Source organism: Scyliorhinus canicula, chromosome 18 (assembly GCF_902713615.1).
Source record: "Scyliorhinus canicula chromosome 18, sScyCan1.1, whole genome shotgun sequence".
NCBI classification, from domain to species: Eukaryota; Metazoa; Chordata; class Chondrichthyes; order Carcharhiniformes; family Scyliorhinidae; genus Scyliorhinus; species Scyliorhinus canicula.
This window is the reverse complement of record NC_052163.1, coordinates 20,482,323-20,506,091: the sequence shown is the minus strand read 5'-3', so window position 1 is coordinate 20,506,091 and position 23,769 is coordinate 20,482,323. Positions and strand designations below refer to the sequence as shown.

The following is a 23,769-nucleotide window of genomic DNA, read 5'->3' as shown; positions in this document are numbered from 1 at the left end:
GCAATGGCATTGACTCAGCAATATCCAAGATGGCAGCAGGTTGATTTTCTCAATTTCCTTTGATGCATTTCAAGCGGTGCAACCTGCTTTCGGATGTGCCAGCCACACTTTTAAGGCACTTTGAAAAAGAAATTTGCAAAGATTCCAGCTGACAAGCATTTTTAGATATTGACCTTCTTTGGAAGTAGAGATGTTTGGTTTGCAACTATCCCACATTATTTTAATTGCATGCTCTGACCTTGCACAGTTGGTCAGGAGGCCTGTCTGATTCTTTCTTCATCCAGTTGTGTCCCTTATACATGTCCCCGAAGGCATTTGATCCTTGTTAGAATATGGTTACATGGATGACAATCATCTCCTGATGGTTCACCCTGGAGACCATTATGAGCCTTTCCAGTCAGCATTCATGGCCTATTTGACATCAATGACTTTGGAGTTCACCTGGATCAAATCTTCATCCAAAATCCACACAAGTACAATTCCAAATGAGGACCAGGGTTGCTGGTTACCAGTCAACAGTGGGCTCTTCCCTTCTCTCTAACCCAGGAGCACCATTAGACCATTGCAATCATTCCACCATGGAGGTTAGCTAGGGATCATCCACAAAAACATTCTGGTCTTTATAGCTCAACGGGCCCTTGGATAAACCCACATAGCCATCTACTAAACTGGTCTTCCAGATTTAACCTGCTCCAGAACAGATTTGGCACTCAGAATTCAAGATAAGAGCTGTATGGTTGCAGTGGCCAGTATATTTTGATCTACTTTTCCAACAATTGTGTCGGCTACTTTACCAGCACATCCTGACGAGAAGGCTCGGAGCATTAAACTCTGGCTGCTGTGAAGCTCTGTTTGAAGTTTTCTCTTGTTTATCGTTAGGCTGAATATTTAAAATAAATCATGTTGATGCTTTATTGAACTGCATCTGTTACATGTGTTCTTCATTCAAGGAATGCAACACAGCTGTGAAATGACCTTGATTACACAAAGAAGCAAAAAAAAGGCAGAGCAAACCTAAATACCATGTTAGGTTAATACTATCCTGGAGTCATTTTGTTCAAACCTGTATTGAGTTTTATGTTAGTGAAAGGGTTAATCCCACAGAATTTGTCTTAAATGGTTGATTAGACTAAGCCGAGGACTTCGAAATCCATGGTACACCAGTTTAAATCTCCTCTGTATCAGGATTAGAGGGTATAGACCCGAGCATGCTCATTGTATTCATCATCTCAAAGACTGCAAGAAGGCTGGAGAGGACCAAAAAAATCCTTCCTGAAGTTAGAATTTCACTTTCTCTGAAGTGCTTCATAACGTGAATGCGTCTAAGATACCTTCCATTGTATTTTGTGAGAAGAGTATCTCCTGATAGCACTGCTATGAAATGCTAATCAGAGTTGGACTGTTCAAATAGGAACCCACGCTCCTCAGTTTCAAACCTATTAAAGGACAAAAATGTTTTCAAATAGTTTTTAATCTTGTCATGTGTTTAAGAATGAAGATCGATGTGGGATGTTGAAATATATTATTTATGATGTGGAGATGCCGGCGTTGGACTGGGGTGGGCACAGTAAGAAGTCTTACAACACCAGGTTCACGTCCAACAGGTTTCTTTTTCGAATCATTAGCTGAAGGAGCTGCCCTCCGAAAGCTAGTGATTCGAAACAAACCTGTTGGACTTTAACCTGGTGTTATTTGTTGTATTGAATGAATGTTAATGCTGTATCACATTTCTACAGTGTTGATATAAGTAAACCACTGACTGTGTCCCACTCGTTTGATCCCGAGCCTGACTTCTAATTTGCATGGTGATTAGAAACGGTTAGCTTAGTTATATATAATTCCGGCTATGTGTAACGTTTTGTCTGCCAACACCTATTAAGTTAAACAGAATTTCACTGCATTCATTTGTTTCTTCTTGCACCAGAGCAATACACTTCAACCAGTACAGGCCCTTCGGCCCTTGATGTTACGCCGACCTTTGAAACCAATCTGAAGCCCATCTACACTATTGCATTATCACCCATATGTTTATCCAATGACCATTTAAATGCCCTTAATGTTGGCGAGTCCACTACTGTTGCGGGCAGGGCATTCCACGCCCCTACTACTCTCTGAGTAAAGAACCTACTAATGTTCTAATGTTCAAGGTGCTTCCCACTTATTGTATTTTGTGCTGACCTCACAAATCGCCACGAGAACAGAAATTGAATGGTTTGTATTTCAAAAGTTGCAGAAGGAAGCATCCTTTAATCTCCGATGCTGTATTCTTGGGGTGTACTCAGGTTTCATAGTGTGTCTCTCTTTTGCAATAAAGACCGTTTATTTCCTGTCCTCTATCCAATGTTACAAAAACTATACTGCTGAAAGGATAAAATCTGACCACTCTGATCTAATGTTTTAAATATTGAACCGCAACAGAATTATCCAAGTGGGACTGCGGTTGTTTTGAGTGAGTGAGTGCGTTGTCACGGGCATGGAGCCATGATGTCATACAAAGTGACATTATGATGTATTCATGATTTAAAGCAATTGGCAACTTGACATCCGCCGGCGCCTCTTAGAAGGGGCTACCCTGGACCTCGCAGCGACCAAGAAACTCGCAACCTCATTAACGGTCGCCTCCCGTAATGTTCAAGCGTACGCCCCTGACCGCACGGCGCCCCCCTCTCCTGGACACCGTGGACCCCACCAGTGAACACCCCATTGTGGACCCCACCAACGACCGCCCCATCGTTCAACCCACCAGTGCCCGCCCCCAACCAACCCCAAGCCTGCTCCACGCGGCAGCCCACCAACCCCGGGGGTCTCAAGTGCTACTTCTGTGGACAGACAAAGCAGCCGCAGCGCAGCCCGGCGCGGAGCGCACTCTGCAAGGTCTGCGGGAAGAAAGACATTTTGCTGCGGTGTGCCTGGCCCGCTCGATCGCCGCTGTAACCAGGCCCATTGTTCCTGCACCCCCATGTGCGACCCGTGGGCGCCGCCATTTTCACCCCCGCAACCCACGTGCAGCCCGTGGGCACTGCCATCTTCCCTCATCAGACCTCGTGCACCCCGTGGGTGCCGTCATCTTTAATGCTGCCCGCCACATGCGCCCCGTGGGCGCCGCCATCTTCCCCGCCATCTTCCTCGCCTCAGGACCCCTGCTCGTTGTGCACCTCATCGGGCCGTTCATCCCCCGCAACTGCCGCTGACCAGCCCGGACCTCCCAACACCAGCTACAGATCGCCTCCATCACGATCAACCAGTTCCGGCTGCATAACCTCGCAACCGGGTCGACGACGGTAAAGGTCGATGGCCACAAGACACCCTGCCTTCTTGACTCTGGGAGCACAGAGAGCTTCATCCACCCCGATACGGTAAGTCACTGCTCCCTCGCGGTACACCCCATTAGACAACAAATCTCCCTGGCCTCCGGATCCCACTCCGTGGCGATCCGGGGGTACTGCACCTCCACCCTCACCATCCAGGGCGTAGAGTTCAGTGACTTCCGGCTCTACATCCTCCCCAACCTCTGCGCTGCCTTGCTACTCGGCCTGGACTTTCAGTGCAACCTCCAAAGTCTAACCCTGAAATTTGGCGGGCCCCTACCACCCCTTAGTGTTTGTGGTCTCACGACCCTTAAGGTCAACCCGCCTCCTCTGTTTGCAAACTTCACCCCGGATTGTAAGCCCGTCGCCACCAGGAGCAGGCGGTACAGTGCCCAGGACAGGACCTTCATCAGGTCTGAGGTCCAGCGGCTGCTTCGGGAAGGCATCATCGAGGCCAGCAACAGCCCCTGGAGAGCCCAAGTGGTAGTTATGAAAACTGGGGAGAAACACAGGATGGTCGTTGACTACAGTCAGACCATCAATTGGTACACGCAGCTCAACGCATACCCCCTCCCATGCATATCTGATATGGTCAATCAGATTGCACAGTACCGGGTCTTCTCGACAGTGGACCTGAAATCTGCCTACCACTAGCTCCCTATCCGCAAGGCGGACCGCCCGTACACTGCGTTCGAAGCGGACGGCCACCTTTACCACTTCCTTAGGGTTCCCTTCGGCGTCACTAATGTGGTCTCGGTCTTCCAATGGGAGATGGACTGAATGGTTGACCGGTACGGACTGCGGGCCACCTTCCTGTACCTGAATAACGTCACCATCTGCGACCACGACCAGCAGGACCACGACGCTAACCTTTCCAAATTCCTCTGCACCGCCAAACTCCTGAACCTTACGTACAGCAAGGAGAAGTGCGTGTTCAGCACCAACTGCTTAACCATCCTTGGCTATGTGGTGAACAATGGAGTTCTAGGGCCCGACCCCGATCGCATGCGCCCCCTCATGGAACTCCCCCTCCCCCACTGCCCCAAGGCCCTCAATCGCTGCCTGGGGCTCTTCTCATAATACGCCCAGTGGGTCCCTAACTATGCGGCCCACCCACTCATCCACTCCACCGCTTTCCCCCTGAAGGCCTTCAACCGTATCAAGGCTGACATCGCCAAGGCCGTGATGCACGCAGTCGATGAGACACTTCCCTTCCAAGTCGAGAGCGATGCATCAGACGTCGCTCTGGCTGCCACCCTCAACCAGTCAGGCAGGCCTGTGGCATTCTTTTCATGCACCCTCCATGCATCCGAAATTTGGCACTCCTCCATCGAGAAGGAGGCCCAAGCCATTGTAGAAGATGTGCGGCATTGGAGGTATTACCTGGCTGGCAGGAGATTCACTCTCCTCACTGACCAACGATCGGTTGCCTTCACGCGGCAAGATCAAAAATGATAAAATCTTGAGGTGGACGATGGAGCTCTCCACCTACAATTATGAGATTTTGTATCGCCCCAATAAGCTCATCGAGCCCCCCGATGCCCTATCCCGAGGTACATGTGCCAGCGCACAAGTGCACCGACTCCAGACCCTACACGACGCTCTCTGTCACCCAAGGGTCACCCGATTCTTCCACTTCATAAAGGCCCGCAATCTACCCTACTCCATTGAGGAGGTTACAAGTATCACCAGAGACTGCCAGGTCTGCGCAGAGTGCAAACCGCACATCTACCGGCCAGACCGAGCGCACCTAGTGAAGGCCTCCTGTCCATTTGAACGCCTCAGCGTGGATTTCACAGGGCCCCTCCCCTCCACCGACCGAAACACGCACTTCCTTAACGTGGTCAACAAATACTCCAAATTTCCCTTTGCCATCCCATGGCCCGATCTGACGTCTGCCACAGTCATCAAAGCACTCAACACCATCTTCGCCCTGTTCGGTTTCCCCGCCTACATCTACAGCAACCAGAGATCCTCCTTTATGAGTGATGAGCTGCGTCAGCTCCTGCTCAGCAAGGGCATTGCCTTGAGCAGGATGACCAGCTACAACCCCCAGGGAAACGGGCAGGTGGAGAGGGAGAACGGGACATTCTGGAAGGCCGTCTATCTGGCCCGACGGTCTAAAAATCTCCCGGTCTCCCACTGGCAGGAGGTCCTCCCCGGCGCCCTTCACTCCATCCGATCGCTACTTTGCATGGCGACTAACGAAACCCCCCATGAACGTCTCCTAGCCTTCCCCAGAAAGTCCACCTCCGGGGTTTCACTCCCAACGTGGCTGGCAGCTCCAGGACCTGTCCTCCTCCGCAAACACGTGCGGCTCTATAAGGAGGACCCGTTGTCGAGAGGGTACAGCTACTCCATGCAAACCCGCAGTACACCTGGCGTACCCCGACAGCCGCCAAGACACAGTCTCCCTCAGTGATCTGGCACCAGCTGATTCCCCCCCCCCCCACATCTGCCCCGGCGCCACCCATCCTCCCCCCAGCGCACCTCACCACAGCCCCCGCTCCAGGACGATCCGTCCTCCCATTGGTTCCACCCAGGGATGAAGATGAGGTCTGCACGCTCCCGGAGTCACCAGTGACCGAGCCGGCGCCTGCATCGCCACTGGGACTGCGGCGCTCACAACGGAGGATCAAGGCAGCCGACTGGCTAAATTTGTGAACTTTCCCCAAAAATGTACACTTTAAAATGCTTACATACATGTAACTAGTATTTTTCCACTACCCCCGCTGGACTCCTAACAGGGAGTGAATGTGGTAGTCACCACTGTTTGTATATATCACATACATGAGATGTAATACAGTAAGGCTTCTGTACTTCAGGTACGGGGGTAGATCCCTGCCTGCTGGCTCCGCCCAGTAGGCGGAGTATAAATGTGTGCGCTCACCAAGCTGCAGCCATTTCGGCAGCAGCTGCAGGAGGCTACACATCTCGGCTTAATAAAGCCTCGATTACTCTCTACTCATGTCTCGTCGTAATTGATAGTGCATCAACTCAATAGGAATGACATTCATTGATGTTGGCTTTGGGGAACTGAACTATTCTGGTGCACCACTCTATAAAATAAGTATGGGTCCACACATCCAGATGCATTTGCTGTCTGTGTTCTGCTGGTCAAGTAACACAGCTCGAATGTTTCTGATATTAAAAATTCTGTATTTCCAGTCTGTGATTACCTTTTTCTTCAGGGGTGTGGACGGGTGCTGGCAGTGGGAATCTTGGCAAGACTCCTTGTATTAAAGAGGACACCTTGCTTCCTCTTTTTTGGGGTTTGCAAAGGGAACTGTTTAACATAAAAAGAAAACATCCCCCCCCCCCCCCCCCCCCCCCCCACCACCACCTTTCAATAGCCTGCCTCAAGTCATGGGTGTTACCAGCACATTCCTTCACTGAAGATTGTTAGTTTAAAGCTACTGTTCAACATTGCTATCCTTCCTTAAGAGCACATGTTAATTGTGGGATAATACACAAAATATAATCAAAGTGCCATTTTCAAAAATACAACATTTTGTTAAGTTAGATTTTTTTGTGCTTGTTTTATTGGCAGCCTTTTCTTCCCGTGGATCCGTTGGCATCGATGCAGCCTTATATAGGAACCTGGGACAGTCTTGGCAAAGTTTTACCCTTGACCAGATATGATACCCCCCCCCCCCCCCGACCACCACCACCACCTCCCACCTACCTCTGATGCCTTTAGGTTTTTGTCAGTGTGCGTCGCTGTTTCATATTCCATATTTGACTATTTGCGCACTGCTTAATAGATTAACGGTGTGGCCTCATGCTTGCCTATTCCAGACTGTTAATAGTGCTGGCAGATTTGCCACTGTTTTATTCTCTTCGGAAGACAGTATACTTTGCTGTTTGTGAGGCCCTGTATTTAACTATAAAGTGGATTTGAGTGATAAGCAGGCATTAGTGCTTGAAAATTAATCATTGGTTTTGAAAGCAGATGCTTCACTTCCTTTTACACCAAACTGTGATTGGTGGTTTGATGTGCAAGGCCTGTATTCTGTTTAATTTTTTAAGAAACCGTCACTTCAGCGTTGCCTTTTTAGTGTCTTACCTCGGGGTATCTTCCATCTGGGATGCAGATGTCACTGTTCAAGACTTTTAAATCAAATTGGTGTTTATTAGGGCAGTCTTATAATTATGCCTATTTAAGATGGACCAAAATATTGCCTCTGGAATACAGGAGTCTGCCAGTGGTCTTCCAGAATGGGTGTCTGGTATAACAGCACATAACAGATTTGTGAGGCCATAAAGATAATGCTGGATAGGGAGAAAGCTGCCTCAAATACAAACAACTAGTTTGAGCCTGTCACCAGTTTATTACTCGCAGCAAGCTTTAAATCAGTCAATCTAATAATCAGTCCAGCAATTTGGACGCTTATTTTTTGTTGTTGTTGCGTCTCTAAAGCTCTCCCTAACACCTGCCGAAGAAGCTGTCGCTGCAACAGACTCAACTTCAGCAATGATGCGAGAGTGTAAAAGAGGTGGCTCTGATCACGATGCTCTCCGACTTAATGCGCGGGACAGTGCAAAATGAGCCAGTCGCAGTGGTGAGGGACAGTAAGGGGCTACCAATCATTGTAGCATCTCTGGTACAGGATGGGGAAATGCAGTTTCTGCTCCGCATTCTTGTCTTCTGCAAAGTAAGCAACTTTGGAAGTTTAGCACTGCCTCCTGCAGTGGAATAGCTTGCCAGTACTCATTGCCCAAGAACGATCCATTGTGTGAGGTTCTGGACCTTGTGGAACTGAGCTCCTGCATAAGTCAACGCCTACAAGAAAGCTGGGGGGGGGGGGGGGGGGGGGAGAACATCTTGATTTGTTGCAAATATTTTTTTCTCTTGTACCGAGGCAGTGAATAACTACAAAGCAAATGAGACCCTTGCTTTCTAAGCATGTCTTTCAGATACATTTCTATCCACCTCCACCCCCACCCCTGTCCCCTCACCCCTTCAACTGCCACCACCCCCACCCACCATGCGAGGATTGTTTGTTTCCCACGTGTGGTTAAAAAAAAGAGTGAGAGGAAGCAACATTGTCACATCCTTTACAAACCAATTCTGCAGATTCATCAGTGTCAAGAAGGCTTGGCACAATATTGTGGCACTTTGTACAAAATATGATGCTGGCAGGAGGTTTTGTTTTCTCCTGTGCCTAGGAAATAATGGGAATGCAAAGAGCATACTGGTAACGTAGCTACTGCATTGCACAGCACTGGGCTTTTGTGAGGGCAGCTTTTTGACATTTCATTCAGAAGTTTGGAAGGATTAAATATAAATCTGCCCAAAAGAAGTCATTGTATTGTAAACAGGGGGCCAGGGGAGGTGGGGGAGTGGGTTGGGGGGGGGGGGGGGAGAGTTGCTGACAACTTTATGAGGTTGCCTCCGGTCACAACTATTAGCATGTAATCAATGCAGTTAAAATTTCACACACAGAACTAAGTGACCTCTCCACCACTTGAATTCAGTATATTTCTATAGCTGTGAATGCCCATGCTCTGCAAATGGTGACATCATTTTCCCCACGGCTGATTGGCTCCCCCACCCATGGGATGACATCATCCCTGCCCCCCCCCCCCCCCCCCCCCCACCCTCCCGCTTTCCTTCCCATAGGATGCTGGTTGCCCTGCCAACAGCTAGTGCCCAAACTCCCATCCACGGCAAGCCAGCTCGTTCTTGTCCTTTTATTTCCCACAGCAAATAAAACAAAGTATAGCTGAATTCACAAAGGTGAAGTATGTTGTTAAACCTCATTCTAAATTCTTTCAGATAGTAAGTCCAGCCAGCAGGTGCAGAACAATCCCCAGAGCCCCAGAGTACTTTAAAGTATGCTGCAGTAATGCTCCTAGTAGTTGCATCCCATTTAAAGGCCCTTTCCCCCCCCCCCCCCCCTCATTTGTTCCCCTATAACAAGCTATGGTTCCTCCACTCTGCCACCCACAAACAATCTGAAATATTTACTTACAAATGGGTACGGTCTATTAAAAGGGGCACTGGAAAAATCTCAATTATATAACAGGTTACAACACTTTAAGCACTTTAAGACTACAGTATAAAGTGGAGTTCATGCTGTTATGTATTCAGACATTGCATCATTCTAAGCTGAATTTTCCTCAGCTTGTAACTTTGTGCTCCTCTTTGGAACTTTACCGCGAAAACCTATCGCTGTACCCCTTCACTGCCAACGTTTCAGTCTCTTCAAAACCAATCTTAACGACTCGACGTACACAGTAATTGCCTTGACCCCCAAAGCTGCCATTGCCTCTCAGCGTCTTGAAATATCCAGTGATGCTTTTCTACATTGGAAGTGCTGTAAAGGTGCAGGACATCGTATATGCATTTCCCTCTGAGGTGCAAAGCTTTGTGCTTCCCCTGGCCCGGCTTTTAGAGATTCTGGACAATGAACTGCTGAGCTGATCCTTTTAGATGAGCAACGATTCTGCATTGGCAAAGCTGAGGATTGGAAGAAGCAATCTCATGGTTATTTATACCATGTGTGCTTTAACTTTGAAAGTGCACATGAGCACAATAATCACCCTTGCTACAACTTTCCAGAGCACAATCCCCCTACATGTTAACCTAAATAGATAGGAACTAAATAGATGCGCTGAGCTGTGTGTGTGTGTGTATAAGCTTTTTAAATGTAAATTTAATGTACTAGGGGATCTCCTGAAGGCACAGTTTCACTGAATATTAAAACAATTAGGAAATTGGCTCCACAATAAGAACCTGTCATTGTGTGTGTTATGGAAATGGCTTCGGAGTATACCGAAATGGATATTTACAGCATTGGTTTGCGAAACCTGCCTCTTCCTCTTCCCCAGTCAACTGGTAGTGCTCAACTCCAAATACCTATAAATATATGTTTAAACATAATATTATTTGGCAGAATATTTCTATCACCATGACCACCAAATAAACGCACACATCCCCCAACCAGAACAGGACAGATCACATTTCAACAGACTCAATAGCTAAGAACCATTTCCAAGGCACTACAATGAGACATTCTGGGCAATCAAAACAATTGAAAATTAGGAGGCCCCCCCGCCCGCCAACCCCCCCTCCCACAACCCGGAGACAATCCAAGATTCTATTTAAAGATCTAAGTGTATATATAAACAGATAGGGTGAGAGTCAAATAGCTTCGGCACAAGGTGAGAAACAGTTTTCGGATGAATAGTAGCTTCAATGTATTATAACTCTTATGAAAGATCACTGTTGGAATGAACAAATGTTTCTACCTCTGTGGGTCTGAAAATATACCAGTTTATTTGCTCTTGTGGTTTTAAGTATGAGATCACAGTTTCAGTATCTCCCTGGTTTGCAAAGCAACACATTATGTAATGGTAATAATTCCCTTTGGCCAAAAATGGTGTTATATCCATTCAACAAAGTCTATAAAATAATATACATATGTCTATAAAAGAAAGTCTTGAAACATCCTGAAAGCTGGCTTGGTATATGAACTGGAGAGAGTTTTTGGAGATGCAGACAAGGGTGGGATCAGGGTGGGGAGGTTCAGCCTGGATTGTAGTTGGTAATACTCGGCGGAAACTTTGAATTCATTTGTGACTCGATCTCTGTGGAATGAAAGGCCATTCCCTGTCTGTCTGGCTCCTGGCACAGTCATCCAGGTTTAGAAGTTGAGGAATAACGAGAACAAAGGCACGTAGCTGTCTTCATTTCTAAATCTCCCTCCTCAAAACTGAAGAAAGTCGTTTGTGTAGTGGGAGGACATTTGTTGAAATATATTGCACAGTGATCCGATTTGTTGTCAGGAATAAATCCATTGGATTTTCCTCAGAAATATTGCGGCTGGAGTGCTTCGATCTCAGCTGTGAACATAATGCAAACGAATGCAGCATGATATGCCCCTGGTTAGTCTAGATTAACATACAGTTGTATAAGTGAGATATTCTTTCCCATCTTTTTTTGGAAATAATTTTATTCAAGGCATTTTCAATTATGTACAGAAAAGGAAAGACAGCACCAGTAAATATCCTTCACTAACCACACTCTAGACACCAAAACCCACCCGCCCCAGCCACTCCGTCTGCCCCGTTTTCTAATTATAGTAACAAAAGAAACCCCTCCATAAGAAACGCCCTCCCCACATCATCCCCCCCCCCGTTGACATTTTATGACTCTTTAACAAAATCAATGAACAACCTCCACCTCGAGAAGAACCCCTCACCTGCGCCTCTGATAGCAAACATTATCTTTAGCAGGTGCAGAAACTCCGCCAAGTCGTTCACCCACACCATCGCTTTGGGTGACCCTCGAGTCCCGCCACCCTACCAGTATTCACCTCCGGGCTAACAGAGAGGCAAAGGACAACACGTCAGCCTCTCTCCCCACCTGCACTCCTGGTTCTTCTGAAGCTCCAAATATTGCCACCCACGGGCTCAGAGCCACCTTCACCCCCAGAACCTTTGGCATAGTTTCCGCAAAGACACCCCCAAAACTCCTCCAACTTCGGGCATGACCAAAACACGTTGACCGGAAATACCTCACTCTTTCCCCATATTGAGTTTATACCCCGAGAACGAGCCAAACTCCACCAATGTCCCCATGATCCTATCAAAGTTCACCACCAGGTTTGTAATATACAACAAGAAGTTGTCTGCGTACAGGGAGACCCGATGCTCCATCTCCCTCTCCTCACAATACACCCTCTCCTCCTGAGGCTCCCTGATGCCATTGCCAGAGGCTTGATCACTAAAGCGAAAAGCAATGTTGGCAGCGGACACCCCTGCCTCGTTCCCTGGCGCAGACTAAAATAACCCGAACCGACATTGTTCATATGAACACTCACCGTGGGGGCCAACCTAACCCAATCTCTGAACCCCTGCCCAAACCCAAACCCAAAATGTCCCGACACCTCAAACAAATACGCCTACTCAGCCCATTCAAACGCTTTCTCCTCATCCATAGACATTATCACCTCCATTTCCTGGTTCTCCCGAGGGCATCATGATCACATTGAACAGCTCTCGCCCTTTCACGAACCCCGTTTGGTGCTCGCCCATCACCCCAGGCACCTTTGCCAACAGCATGGGGGAAAAAGACGTTGCCACCTGTCATCTCCTGAACAGGTGGACTGGTGAGTGTCTTTAGCATAACGCATTGCATTGGGGCCACTTCTGAGTTACCTCTCTGTAACGGAGACATGAGTTCAATGCTTGGGGCCTATGCTTCTAACTGTTTTGGACTACACAAATAACCAAGTAAGCTAAATTAAATAAACTGAGGGACAAATTAAAGGGACAGTCCATTGAAGGGAAACTGCCTTAAACATAAAACGATTCATAAATGAAACTTAAAATATTAAATTAAAATGTGATTAAAGGGTCAATAAGGCACCCCCGTCCAACTATTTTGATTTTCCAACTATTTTGATTAAGGTACCCATGAGCAATTATTTTAATAGCATAAAAGAACAAATAAATGATATCAAATTAACTAAGGGATAAATGAAAGGGCCAATCCCAAATGGGAACTTTCATAAGTAAAAGACGAATCGCAAAGGAAACTGAAGACATCAGATCAAAATGTGATCAACAGGGTCGATAAGACATCCAGTCTCTGTGGTGCCCAATGGGCAAAGAAAGCTTCAAGGATGCCTTTGGACACTGCATGCTCCAGAGACACTCAGCCGTGAACGTAGTCGCAGAATAGGAGTAGGCAGTCAGGTCGGACAACCATCTCGACTGTCTGCTGTAAAAATAAAACAGCCAGAGCCTGCTTTTCCCTTTGAGGGGGATTAACCTGAGGATCACCACACGTCAGGTGAGGGGCAAGGTTGAGAAGGCAGGTCTTCATGAATAATTTCAGCAGGTATGGGAATTGAACCCACGCTGTTAGCTCTAAATCACAAACCAGCTGTCTAGCCAACTGAGCGAAACCAACCCCTAAAGCTCACATCGCATAATCACTTGTACACATGCATTGCTCTGCAGACTAAATTGGAGCACTTTTCTCATCAAGGAAGGGTCAGGGAATTGATTCGGTAACTGGCTTCCCCTTGTGGCAGGTGAGGCACACCTGATGCATGTGAAGACTGTAGTTTGCAGCCAACTTCATCCTGAGATGGAACCCTCATTCCCCAAACTCAAAATATTCTCTGGGGCTGTGGATTAAATGAAGCTTTCAACTGGAACAGCCAGCCTCCCACACACTAATCTCCGACAGTCTGTCCCTCATAACCAGTGGCATTGACCGTGCAGACATTTCATACCTTCAAGCTTTAAAGTGCAGCCTGAGTGTGGGGGTTCATTTTGTCTGCACTCATTCTCCCCTTCAGCCCTCATGAGGCTGAGAACCAGAGTCCCCAATCTGCCCTTGCAGATTGGCATCTCACGGGACCCGACCCATCGACCTCACAGTCGCCTCCTGTGCTGACCCTGTGGATTAACCTGCTCCCACCCACTTTCCAGCTGCCACGCTTGACAGACAATCCATTAACGATGATATCACCACAAGCCCAGAAAAGAGGACACGGGAAGCGATGCCTGCAAACCAGCAGCCAGACCCCTTTCAACCTGGAGGCTCACAGCCATGAGCAACCGCGAATCCCAAGCGATCCCACCCCCTGAGATGCCCCCAGCCCCGAGTTTCACTTGTCTGGGTCCCCAGCATCCTCTCCGGTGTCCTCTATGCAATTGAAGGGTTTTGGTAACCTGAACGCTCACCTCTGATATCCCCTTCAGAGGCGAGGTCGCGAGGTTATCATTTTTCTACAGCTGTTGTAAATCGTGCCGGCATGATGTCATGCTTGGGACCGATGAATATTCAGTGAGGGTGGAGGTCCCGTCGCAGAGAAATCACCTCCATAGTGCAGTATTCTCTCTCTCTCAGCAGTGAGGTCATGCCTCAGTTGTGTTCCCAAGTGCCTGGAGTGGGATTTGAGCCCACAGCCATCTGGCTCAGAGACAAGAGTCACAGCCTTAATGAAATGAAATGAAATGAGATGAAAATCGCTTATTGTCACAAGTAGGCTTCAATGAAGTTACTGTGAAAAGCCCCTAGTCGCCACATTCCGGCGCCTGTTCGGGGAGGCTGGTACGGGAATCGAACCGTGCTGCTGGCCTGCTTGGTCTGCTTTAAAAGCCAGCGATTTACCCCAGTGAGCTAAACCATGTCCCTAAGATGGGACATCTACCAACAACAGCTGGAATTTGCTGCCTCGTTGACTATGACTCCCATAGAATCACTATAGTGCAGAAGGAGGCTAACCAGCGCCCCGAGTCTGAACCAACATAGAAAGATCACCCCGCGCAGACCCAACCCATCCTCGCAACCCCAGAGACCAACATAACGTAACAGCTTTGGAAACTAAGGGGCGATTTAGCATGGCCAATCCCCCTAACCTGCACTTCTTTGGGCTGTGGGAGGAAACGCACGCAGACGCGGAAAGAAAGTGCAACCTCCACACAGTCACCCAAGGATGGAATTGAACCGGGTCTCTGGTGCTGTGAGGCAGCAGTGCTAACCATTGTGCCACCCATTAAATGTTTCAGTTTGGTGTAATGGCAAAGGTAAATAGCAGAGGTGGCAGGTAATAGAAGAATGGTTTTGATCCATCCACCTCTTTGTTATGGGGCCAGCACGCTTTGGCTGCGCCACTCTGTTACCTAGATGATGAACACAAAGCATAATTGGAATGAACAATGTTTTAATAATTTTATGATAGTCAGTATAATGCTGTCTGGGTTCTGTAGCAATGAGAAAGATTCCTATTGCTGGATAAGGGTGCTATCACATTTGCTGAAGCTGGAATGTTAATTGTAACAAAAATTGTACCGTTTTTATAAGGTTTGCTGGCACAGTTTTCTATGTTAATATATCAGATTTTGGGAAGTCGGTGAATTCTTTCCCTCTAGGACTTCAGATACTGAAACCTAAATGCTCCTGAACGCAAGGTGAGAATTAAAGGAGAGAGTAGAAGAAATCTTTGGTGGAGAGAATTTGGAATTGTTTACCACAAATCGTCATTGAAATGACACCCGTAATTTTTTTATAAAGGGAATTAAACGGTTGCATGGAAAAGAGGCACCCCACCATCACCCCCACCCCACACACAGCACCCCCAACCCAATCGCCACCATGCATAAAATGGCAGTGTGGCAGTGCCAGCCTGGCACCCTGGCCATGCCCCTGCCAAATGGCAGTGTCACCTTGGCAGTACCAGGCTGGCACCCAAGTGTCACTGCCAGAGTGCCAGATTGGCAGTGCCAGGGCACCACCCTACCCAAAGGGTAGCACCAGGGGGTTTCCGATACCCTGGTAGACCCCAACAAATGCCATTTTCTCTGTTCCCGTTTTTGGAGAACAGTACTGAACAGTACTCACCCGAGGTCTCCAAGGCAAAGGGCAAAGATACCAATGCCTCAGGTGCTGAGGGAAACTGCATATTAAAGTGAGCCTAGCGGTCTCACTTTCATATGCAGATTTTCCAAAAAGTTGACGGGATTTACATTACTACGTCTCACAAGATCGCGTTAGATCGCGCGAGGCATTGTGAGCCAAGTAGAGCCGGGGAGCAGGGTCTCCCGGCTTCAATTGGCCACGTTGCACCGCAGTGAGCTGCGTTTCAGAAACATAAATAAATTAGTTGGGTTGAGTGGCTGTTGATGCAACGATGTAGCTGTACCACAGTTACCAAGTTAAATATTAACTTAGCATGGGAAAGATTACGTGCTGAAGACAGGGAATTCTCCTGGTCCAGACCAGCATGTGTCCCTCAATCACGATTATTAAAACAGATTACCTGGTTATTTGTCTTTTCCTCATTTGTCGGGACTTCCTGGGAGCAAATTGGCTACTGCATTCCTTGACGTTGCTAAAGTAACGTACTCCATTGTGATCCACAGTGGGGTGCCCTGAGGTTGTAATGTTGGCATAGTGGTAATGTCACTGTGTTGAATAATCCAGAGGCCCATGCTAAAATTCTCGGGGCATGGGTTCAAATCCCACCACGGCAGATGGTTGATTTCAAATTCAATTAACACATCTGGAATATAAAGCTAGTTTTAGTGATGCAGACTATGAAAACGATCACTGATTGCTGCGAAGAGCTATCCAGTTCATTAATGTCCTTTAGAAGAGGAAATACGTCTACATGTGACTTTAGACACACAGCAATGACTCTTAATTGTCCTCCAAACTGTTCAGTTCAAGAGCGATGAAGGATGGACAACAAGTGCAGGCTTTGCTAGCGATACCCACATCCCATGAAAGAATAATGGGGGAAAATGCAATTTCTTCCTTTATCTATAACATGATTGTTTTGCAAGGCAAATTGCTGGTTGACTACACCACTTTATGTTGCTCTGCTCGTCTCAAAAAAGTTCAATAATATATGCTGGATAAAGAACTTCTGTAATAATAAATTCCAGGTTATTCCTTAATAATTAGTTAGTTTTCTTGCATTCATCCTCATTGTCAATTGCATGTGCCCAATGAGAGCGATGCCACAAAATAAAATCGATATGTTATATTACAAAGTAATACCAGGTGCCAAGGAATGGTTTCAACTGAAATACTACAAATAATATCAGGTGCCAAGGAATGATTTCAACGCAGCAATCCAATCAGATTGGCCATTATGACTAATTCAAGTGTCCTTCTTCTGGTCTTTGATGGCATCTGACAGTTCAAAATTATAATGGCCGCATGTCTTTGAAAACAGAAGCAATTCCACAAGATTGTTGCCTTCATTATAATCAAAGGCAGAGTCCCCCATTTGATTAGAACTAAGGCAGCGGTTTTGTTATGGCAAGGCATCTCAGACGTACTCAGAGAACAGTGTCTTCAAATTTCTGGTTTTGCTGCAATCAGCAATCTGGGTGAAAATTATATTGCATCCAAAAGGGCACTTGTTTGAAGAAGTGTCCCTTTTCCTCTCAAGTTTCCATTCAATTTGCGTTCAAAACCCACTATGTGCCAATGCAGTATGCTAGGTAAATGTTTCGAAAAGCTTTGCTTTAAAAAAACATCCTTAATATATTTAAGAGTGGCAACTTGGTGCAGTTTACATAATAACATAAGAAGTAGGAGCAGGGGTAGGCCATTTGGCGCAGCTCTGCCATTCAGTTTGATTTAACAACAATAATAATCTTTATTGTCACAAGTACGCTTACATTAACACTGCAATGAGGTTACTGTGAAAAGCCCCCTGTCACCACATTCCGGAGCCTGTTCGGGTACACAGAGAGAGAATTCAGAATGTCCAAATTACCTATCAGCACATCTTTCGGGACTTGTGGGAGGCAACTGGAGCACCCGGAGGAAACGCATGCAGATACGGGGAAAATGTGCAGACTCCATACCAACAGTGACCCAAGCCGGGAATCGAACCCGGGACCCTGGCGCTGTGAGGCAACAGTGACAACCACTGTGTTACCGTGCTGCCCATTTGATTTATCTATTTATTTATTTGTCATCATGTGTACCAAGGTACAGTGAAAAGTATTGTTCTGCTTACAGTCCTGGCAGATCGCTCCATACATTATTACATAGAACATGCTATAATAATTATAGAACATACTATAATAACGGTTATGAAAGATGTAGGAAGAGGATCAGCAGGAGAGAGCTCACGGCGAGTCGCCACGATCCGGCGCCATTTTGGACAAAAATAATTGAAATCCAGCTGCAGCCCGTTGTTGTTCATTTTTGTCTCCGATGTTCAGCCAGGAAGAGGAAGGACTGGTCCGATTCCCTTGTCGTTGGCCTCCTTGGCTCGGTACTGTTGTTTAGAGAAATGCTCGAGCCTTAAAGGGGGGGACCACTTATTTTGAAAATGTGCCCGCTATACTAATAATTAATAATGCCAAAAAAGGGTTTGTCAAAAAAAAATTGAGTATTGTAGTCACAGTGTCTAATCCAGCACCTGTGAGCATTCAAGGTGATCAAAGTTCTGCATAAGCCGTGCCCTTGGTGAAAACACCTAATGGGCGGTTGACTCAATCTTAGCCAATTTTATGACAGGTCTGCTTCCAGTGCGATGTTGTTAAAAACTGGCCTGAAAGATAACACAAACTTGAGTTGTGCTGAATATAACTTTCACTTGACGTCCTGTAGCCTTTAGCACTGGTTTCACTGACTTTGGCTGAGCCACTCTGAAATAACCAGGCAATCACTCCAGGCCAGCATTTCTGGACGTTTGCATGCAAAATTACAATGTTCAGGTGCTGTTTCGTGTTCCATGTGATACATTTACAGGTTTTGCAGCAGGATATTCTGCCATGTCAAATTACCTGCCTTATCCCTATGCCAGATAGGCAAATAGTTCTGTAAATCGCACCGAGAAATAAGCTGATAAAACTGTCAGCCCCAGGGCACAAATCTAACGCCTTCAGTGATGTACTGAAAGTGCAGCAACACAAGGGCAAGAAAAAGAATTTGAATGAAAACTCACATATAATAAAAATAACAGATAATCTTCTGAATAGTGACCTGTAATCTGATGTTGATGGCCAGCAAATCGAGCTTCGCTGTCATGGTTTATGATTGGATTAGTATCTTGTATGTTTTTGAGAGCAGCCCACTATTGTGTCACAGAGAGCTACCCAGCTAGCCTTCATGCCCCCTGTACTGTGCTCAATCCGGTAACAGGCACTGTCAAATCTCTTTGTCAGCTGAAAGTTTCTTGCATTAAGGTAACGGCACCAAATTAAGTATTTAGTATATTGGTCAGAATACAGTATAATGCTGTTACTCCAAGTCCTATAAATAAGCAATGTAGGGTTAGCAACGCTGCAGCTTCTATACATTGACTTACAAGGATGTCTGAAATGCTATTAAATGCCTGTTGCTTTATGTTTGGGTGTGCCTGCTTGAATAGAAACTCTTACATTTTTTATTCCGTGTGTGCAAAGCTAAGTTTCAGCTTTTCCAATTCGAATAGGTCTTATCACAAAAATATTGTGAGGTTTGTCGGGTTTTGGCAACGGAGTACCAGAGGAAGCTGGGAACATGACATCATCCCTGCCCCCTCTGTTGTCCCTTCCATAGGATGCCTCGTTGCCATGCCAATGGTTAGTGATCAGGCTCTCTATCCATAGGAATGGCAGCTTATTTGCCTAGTAATGGGGGGGATGGGCGGCCATTTAATCCGCTCTGTTTGAAAATCCTGTGGTAATTAATTTTCTCCTGAATTAATTAGATGAATCTTGTTGGGGGATTTACACTCCCTAGGCTACTTTTCTTTGTGTTTCATAATAACTTTGTCTAGCGTATGACAGGAATTAGAATTCAAATCATATTTTTTCGGCCTTTTCTCAGCTGCGACCCATTCAATTCGTTCGGCTATATAGCTGTCAAATAAAATTTGTTGGGAAGTTTTGTCAAACAAAAAACCAAAGTCACTTTCATTATGCGCCCCAGCCCTGATGTAGCCTCCATTATGTGAGCATTATTTAGTCTGCAGGCTGCTTAATGCATTCTACAAGTTCCAATATATCACAAAGGACTTTTTACTACACTTTTATTCTCCTCTCCTCTGTAGAAGAAAAGGATATAAATGCCAAACTTATGAGCAAAAATGTACCTACCTCAGATGTAGGTCAGTGCAGTGCCTTGGAAACGCTTCATATTTTAATACTTTGAAGGCAGTGGCTGCACTTGGAACAGGAAGCTGAAATGCAGAATTCAATTTAAATTTATGCAGGGTCCTGTTAATGAAGAAACATTCTCGAGCATTGTCACTTCTTGATGCCAATCTTTGTGCATAATTGGGGCTGACAGCAGTGGTAATATCTCAACTGCTTGGAGAGAACTTAGTGTGAGATTGCAGACCTGAAATAGGAATAGTCTCCTGCATCTAGACTTTCTCCTTGGCTTTATTTTAAGCAGTCAGCCTCAGTGATATTAACTAACAAATCATCATTTCCGATTTCTTTCCTCAATGTCTGCCAAATATTTGTTCAAACGTAACAAATGTCCATTCGATACTGGAAGGAAAATAAACACGAGTTGGCCGCTCGAAGAGAAATAAAAAAGGAAAAAGCTGCATTTGTCCAGCATTTTTCACAATTAGGAGCAAAATCAGTAGAACTCTGGGGAGGGATTTTCATAGAATCATAGAATTTACAGTGCACAAGGAGGCCATTCGGCCCATCGAGTCTGGAAAGAGCACCTTACTTAAGCCCACACCTCCACCCTGTCACAGTAACCCCACCTAACCTTTTTGGGCTCTAACGCAATTTAGAATGACCAATTCACCTAAACTGCACATCTTTGGACTGTGGGTGGAAACCGGAGCACCTGTAGGAAACCCATGCAGACACAAGGAGAACGTGCAGACGCCTCACAGGCAGTGACCCAAGCCGGGAATCGAACCCAGGTTGCTGGCGCTGTGAAGCAACAGTGCTAACCACTGTGCCACCGTGCCGCCCTACCCGCTGGCAGGACCTTCCGGTCCCGCTGAAGGCAATCTCCCGTAGCAGGTTACCCGGCAGTGGGACGGGCAAGCCATGCAAAATGGCATAGATATTGGCCGGACTGGGAGGTGTCACATGCGGCCAATGGTGAGCCATCTCCATTGACGGAAAATACGAGGGTGGGTAGAAAATCCCAACCTGGAGTGCTCTCTTCCGATAAAGCTGAGGATACTGTGTCAAATGAAATGTTCAAGACTGCATTTGATATTTTTTTTTTCCCAGGTTGGTCATCTAGGGATTACGGATCGAAAGTAGGTACATGGAATTGGTATGCACGCCAGCCGTAAATTGACCGAATGTTGGAATAGGCTTGAGGGATTGAAAGGCCTTGGTGGAACATTCTGCTCTCAGCAGGCATCTCATTCACTACTTGTACAAGCGGCGAGATACCCACGTCGAAGATCCGCCATACCTTCAGCCCATCGGGCAGCTAAGTCAACAGCGGCAGGCCGCCCTCCAGACTGAGGACCCTGAGTGACAATTTCCTGCCTGTCAGGAGATGGAGAGGAGACTGTGGTTGCTACAGGAAACACACACCCCGAGTCCCAGGATCATGGAGTGACCCAGGAAAAAGGAAAATGATGTTGCGGAGGGGGGATGAGGTGGTGTGTGGGTGTCTATGGATGGGGGGATCCCTCCTGAGGAGGGGGGGGTCACAGGTCATGGGGAGGGGGAGTCCATGAGGGGGGGGGGGATAGCAGAAAGGGTAGGGGGATGGCTGTCAGCAGCCAACCCCTAACCCATGTCCATGTCCTCGATAATGCACATATTATTGCAACACACGCAACACACTCCAGCATTGTGCAGATTTCATATCAGGAGGCTTGCCTGGAGCTAGGAAGATTGCACGAATAGGCCCCGAAGTGGTTGTTAATTGGCCACTTAAGGGACTCAAGTGGAGGCGAGACAAGACGGTCGACCACGGGTCTTCTCACCCAGAGCTTACATCCTGGAGGGAGGAGGGTATCAGGTATCAGTTCAACACCAATCCACCAACTTCTCAGGCCCACCCGCCTCCTTTTTCATCTCCTGTGAGGGCAGAAGAATCCAGCCACAGTCCTATTCTATGTCCCTCAGAAGAGATTTAATTAGCAGCAAAACGTAAATAGATAGCCATTTAATAAGCATTTTGCAACCGGTGAAGTACTTTTGAACCTTCTCAGAGGGTTGTGCGACTTTGGAACTCACTGCCTCGGAAGGCAGGGTCACTGAATATTTTTAATGCGGAGGTAGATAGATTCTTGTTGGGCAAGGGCATCAAAGGTGAGGGGGTCGATGGGAATGTGGAATTCGAAGGTCAAAAAGATCAGCCATGATCTTATGAAATGCTGGAGCAAGCTCGATGGGCCGAATGGCCTACTTCTCTTCCTAGTTCGTGTGATGTTTTACGTAGGAAATTCAGCAGCTTGCACACAGTCAGGTCCCACAAACAGCAATGAGATAATCACAGATAATCAGTTTTTTCTTAGTGATGATTGTGGAGGGATGGATATTGCCTGAATACCACAGAGAACTCATCAGCTCTTCAGCAAAATAGTGTCAAGGGATCTAACATGTCTACCTGGAAGGACAGACAGGTCACAGTTTACATCTCATCCGGATGGAACCACTGCAAAGCTCCCTCACAACAGCACTAAGATTGTCAATTTTGGTTTTTAGTGCAATTCTCTGGAGTTCAACTTGAACTCACAATCTTCTAGCTCAGATGCCACGGAGCTACAGCTGACACTACTGATTAACAGCAGGCCTATTCCTAATGAATCCCTTTGGGTTCCACCTCCTTGATACAACCACTTTATACTTTATGTAGAAAAGCAGGACAAATGCTCTTCTCTCTTAGGCAGCCCCTCAGCTCCTCATCAAAGTAATGCCGTGGGATCTATTACGTCCACTTGGAAGGGCATGTGGGTTGGAGGCATGCGTAGGGCTGTGGCTGCCAGTGAGGATGACTTGCTTACACTCCAGTTTGATGGGTTCCGCGATGGCTTATACGTCCAACGCTTGATCTGCAGACTGCCACGTGTGCGGGAGGTGGTGTTTGAAGGGTCGGGCATGATTTTGCCTCTGTGTGTTACTGACGATGTCTCTCAATGCGTCCAGTGCTTACCCAAATCAACCTTCTCCACTTTGCTTGTCACAGTCTAGTGTTCTCCTGTGAACCGATGGTGATGTTTGACCTCTTCAGGGCGTTTTGCGGTTACACAGGCCTTGATAAAGTAAAGTAATTAAAGTCACCACAGTCCCAGATGGTCATAGGCTGCTTTTTTCTTTGAGGGGGAGAGCTAACTGGTGGTGGTTTTACCCAAGGGTCACTACACCCCAGGCAAGGGGCACGGTAAAGAAGGCTTAACCTCATGATTAATCTCAGCCAGGTACAGGAATTGAACCCACGCTGCTGGCCTCGCTCTGCATCACAAATCAGCTGGCTTTCATAGAGTAGCAGCGTAAATATATCTTAAAGCAATTGCCTTTGCCGAAAGGCTGATAAAATGGGATGTGGGACAAATGATCAAGCTAATCACAAATTGTTCTTCTCGTTGATTTTCCGTATCCTTTAACATAAATGATGTTAAAACTTTTCCAGTGAAGATTTAAAATACAGTGTAATATATTTGTCCAGGAATTAATCTGAAATCTGACTGCCAAATGTAATCATGTGCAGATCAATATCATCTATTTTGATTCATCATTTATAATATCATAGCATCATACAAATTTACATAGCAAATTAATGCCTTCTAGTTGGATCCTCTCAGTGCTGTACATTGTGACAACAAGCTACTCTTGCTTTTGTAACTCTTCATGTAATTACACATTTTTAGTTTGGGCCCTGACACCCGCTGTACCTGATATAAGCTCGCAAAACCAGGAATGTTTCACATTTGCGGTAAACTCTTTGGAGCTGAATTCTCTTGGGGCGTTCCACTGAAACCCAGGCTGGGAAGAAGGTCTGAGTCCAGAAGTGTCGGGTCCCATCCTTAGTTTGGAATTCCTTTTCAACCTT

At 46.6% G+C, this 23,769-nt stretch overlaps 1 long non-coding RNA gene across 2 annotated transcripts in view; it reads right to left on the bottom strand.

The window, feature by feature from the left end:
• LOC119953649 overlaps positions 1-19,956 on the bottom strand; it is a 63,939-nt gene extending 43,983 nt beyond the window's left edge. The window contains exon 1 of one of the 2 annotated variants that reach the window (XR_005458069.1): positions 19,878-19,956. This is a non-coding gene — a long non-coding RNA (uncharacterized LOC119953649). Of the gene's footprint in view, positions 1-6,993; positions 7,100-19,877 lie in introns of those variants that run through there. The other variant, XR_005458068.1, reaches the window with a different exon arrangement.
• Positions 19,957-23,769: the final 3,813 nt, after the last annotated feature.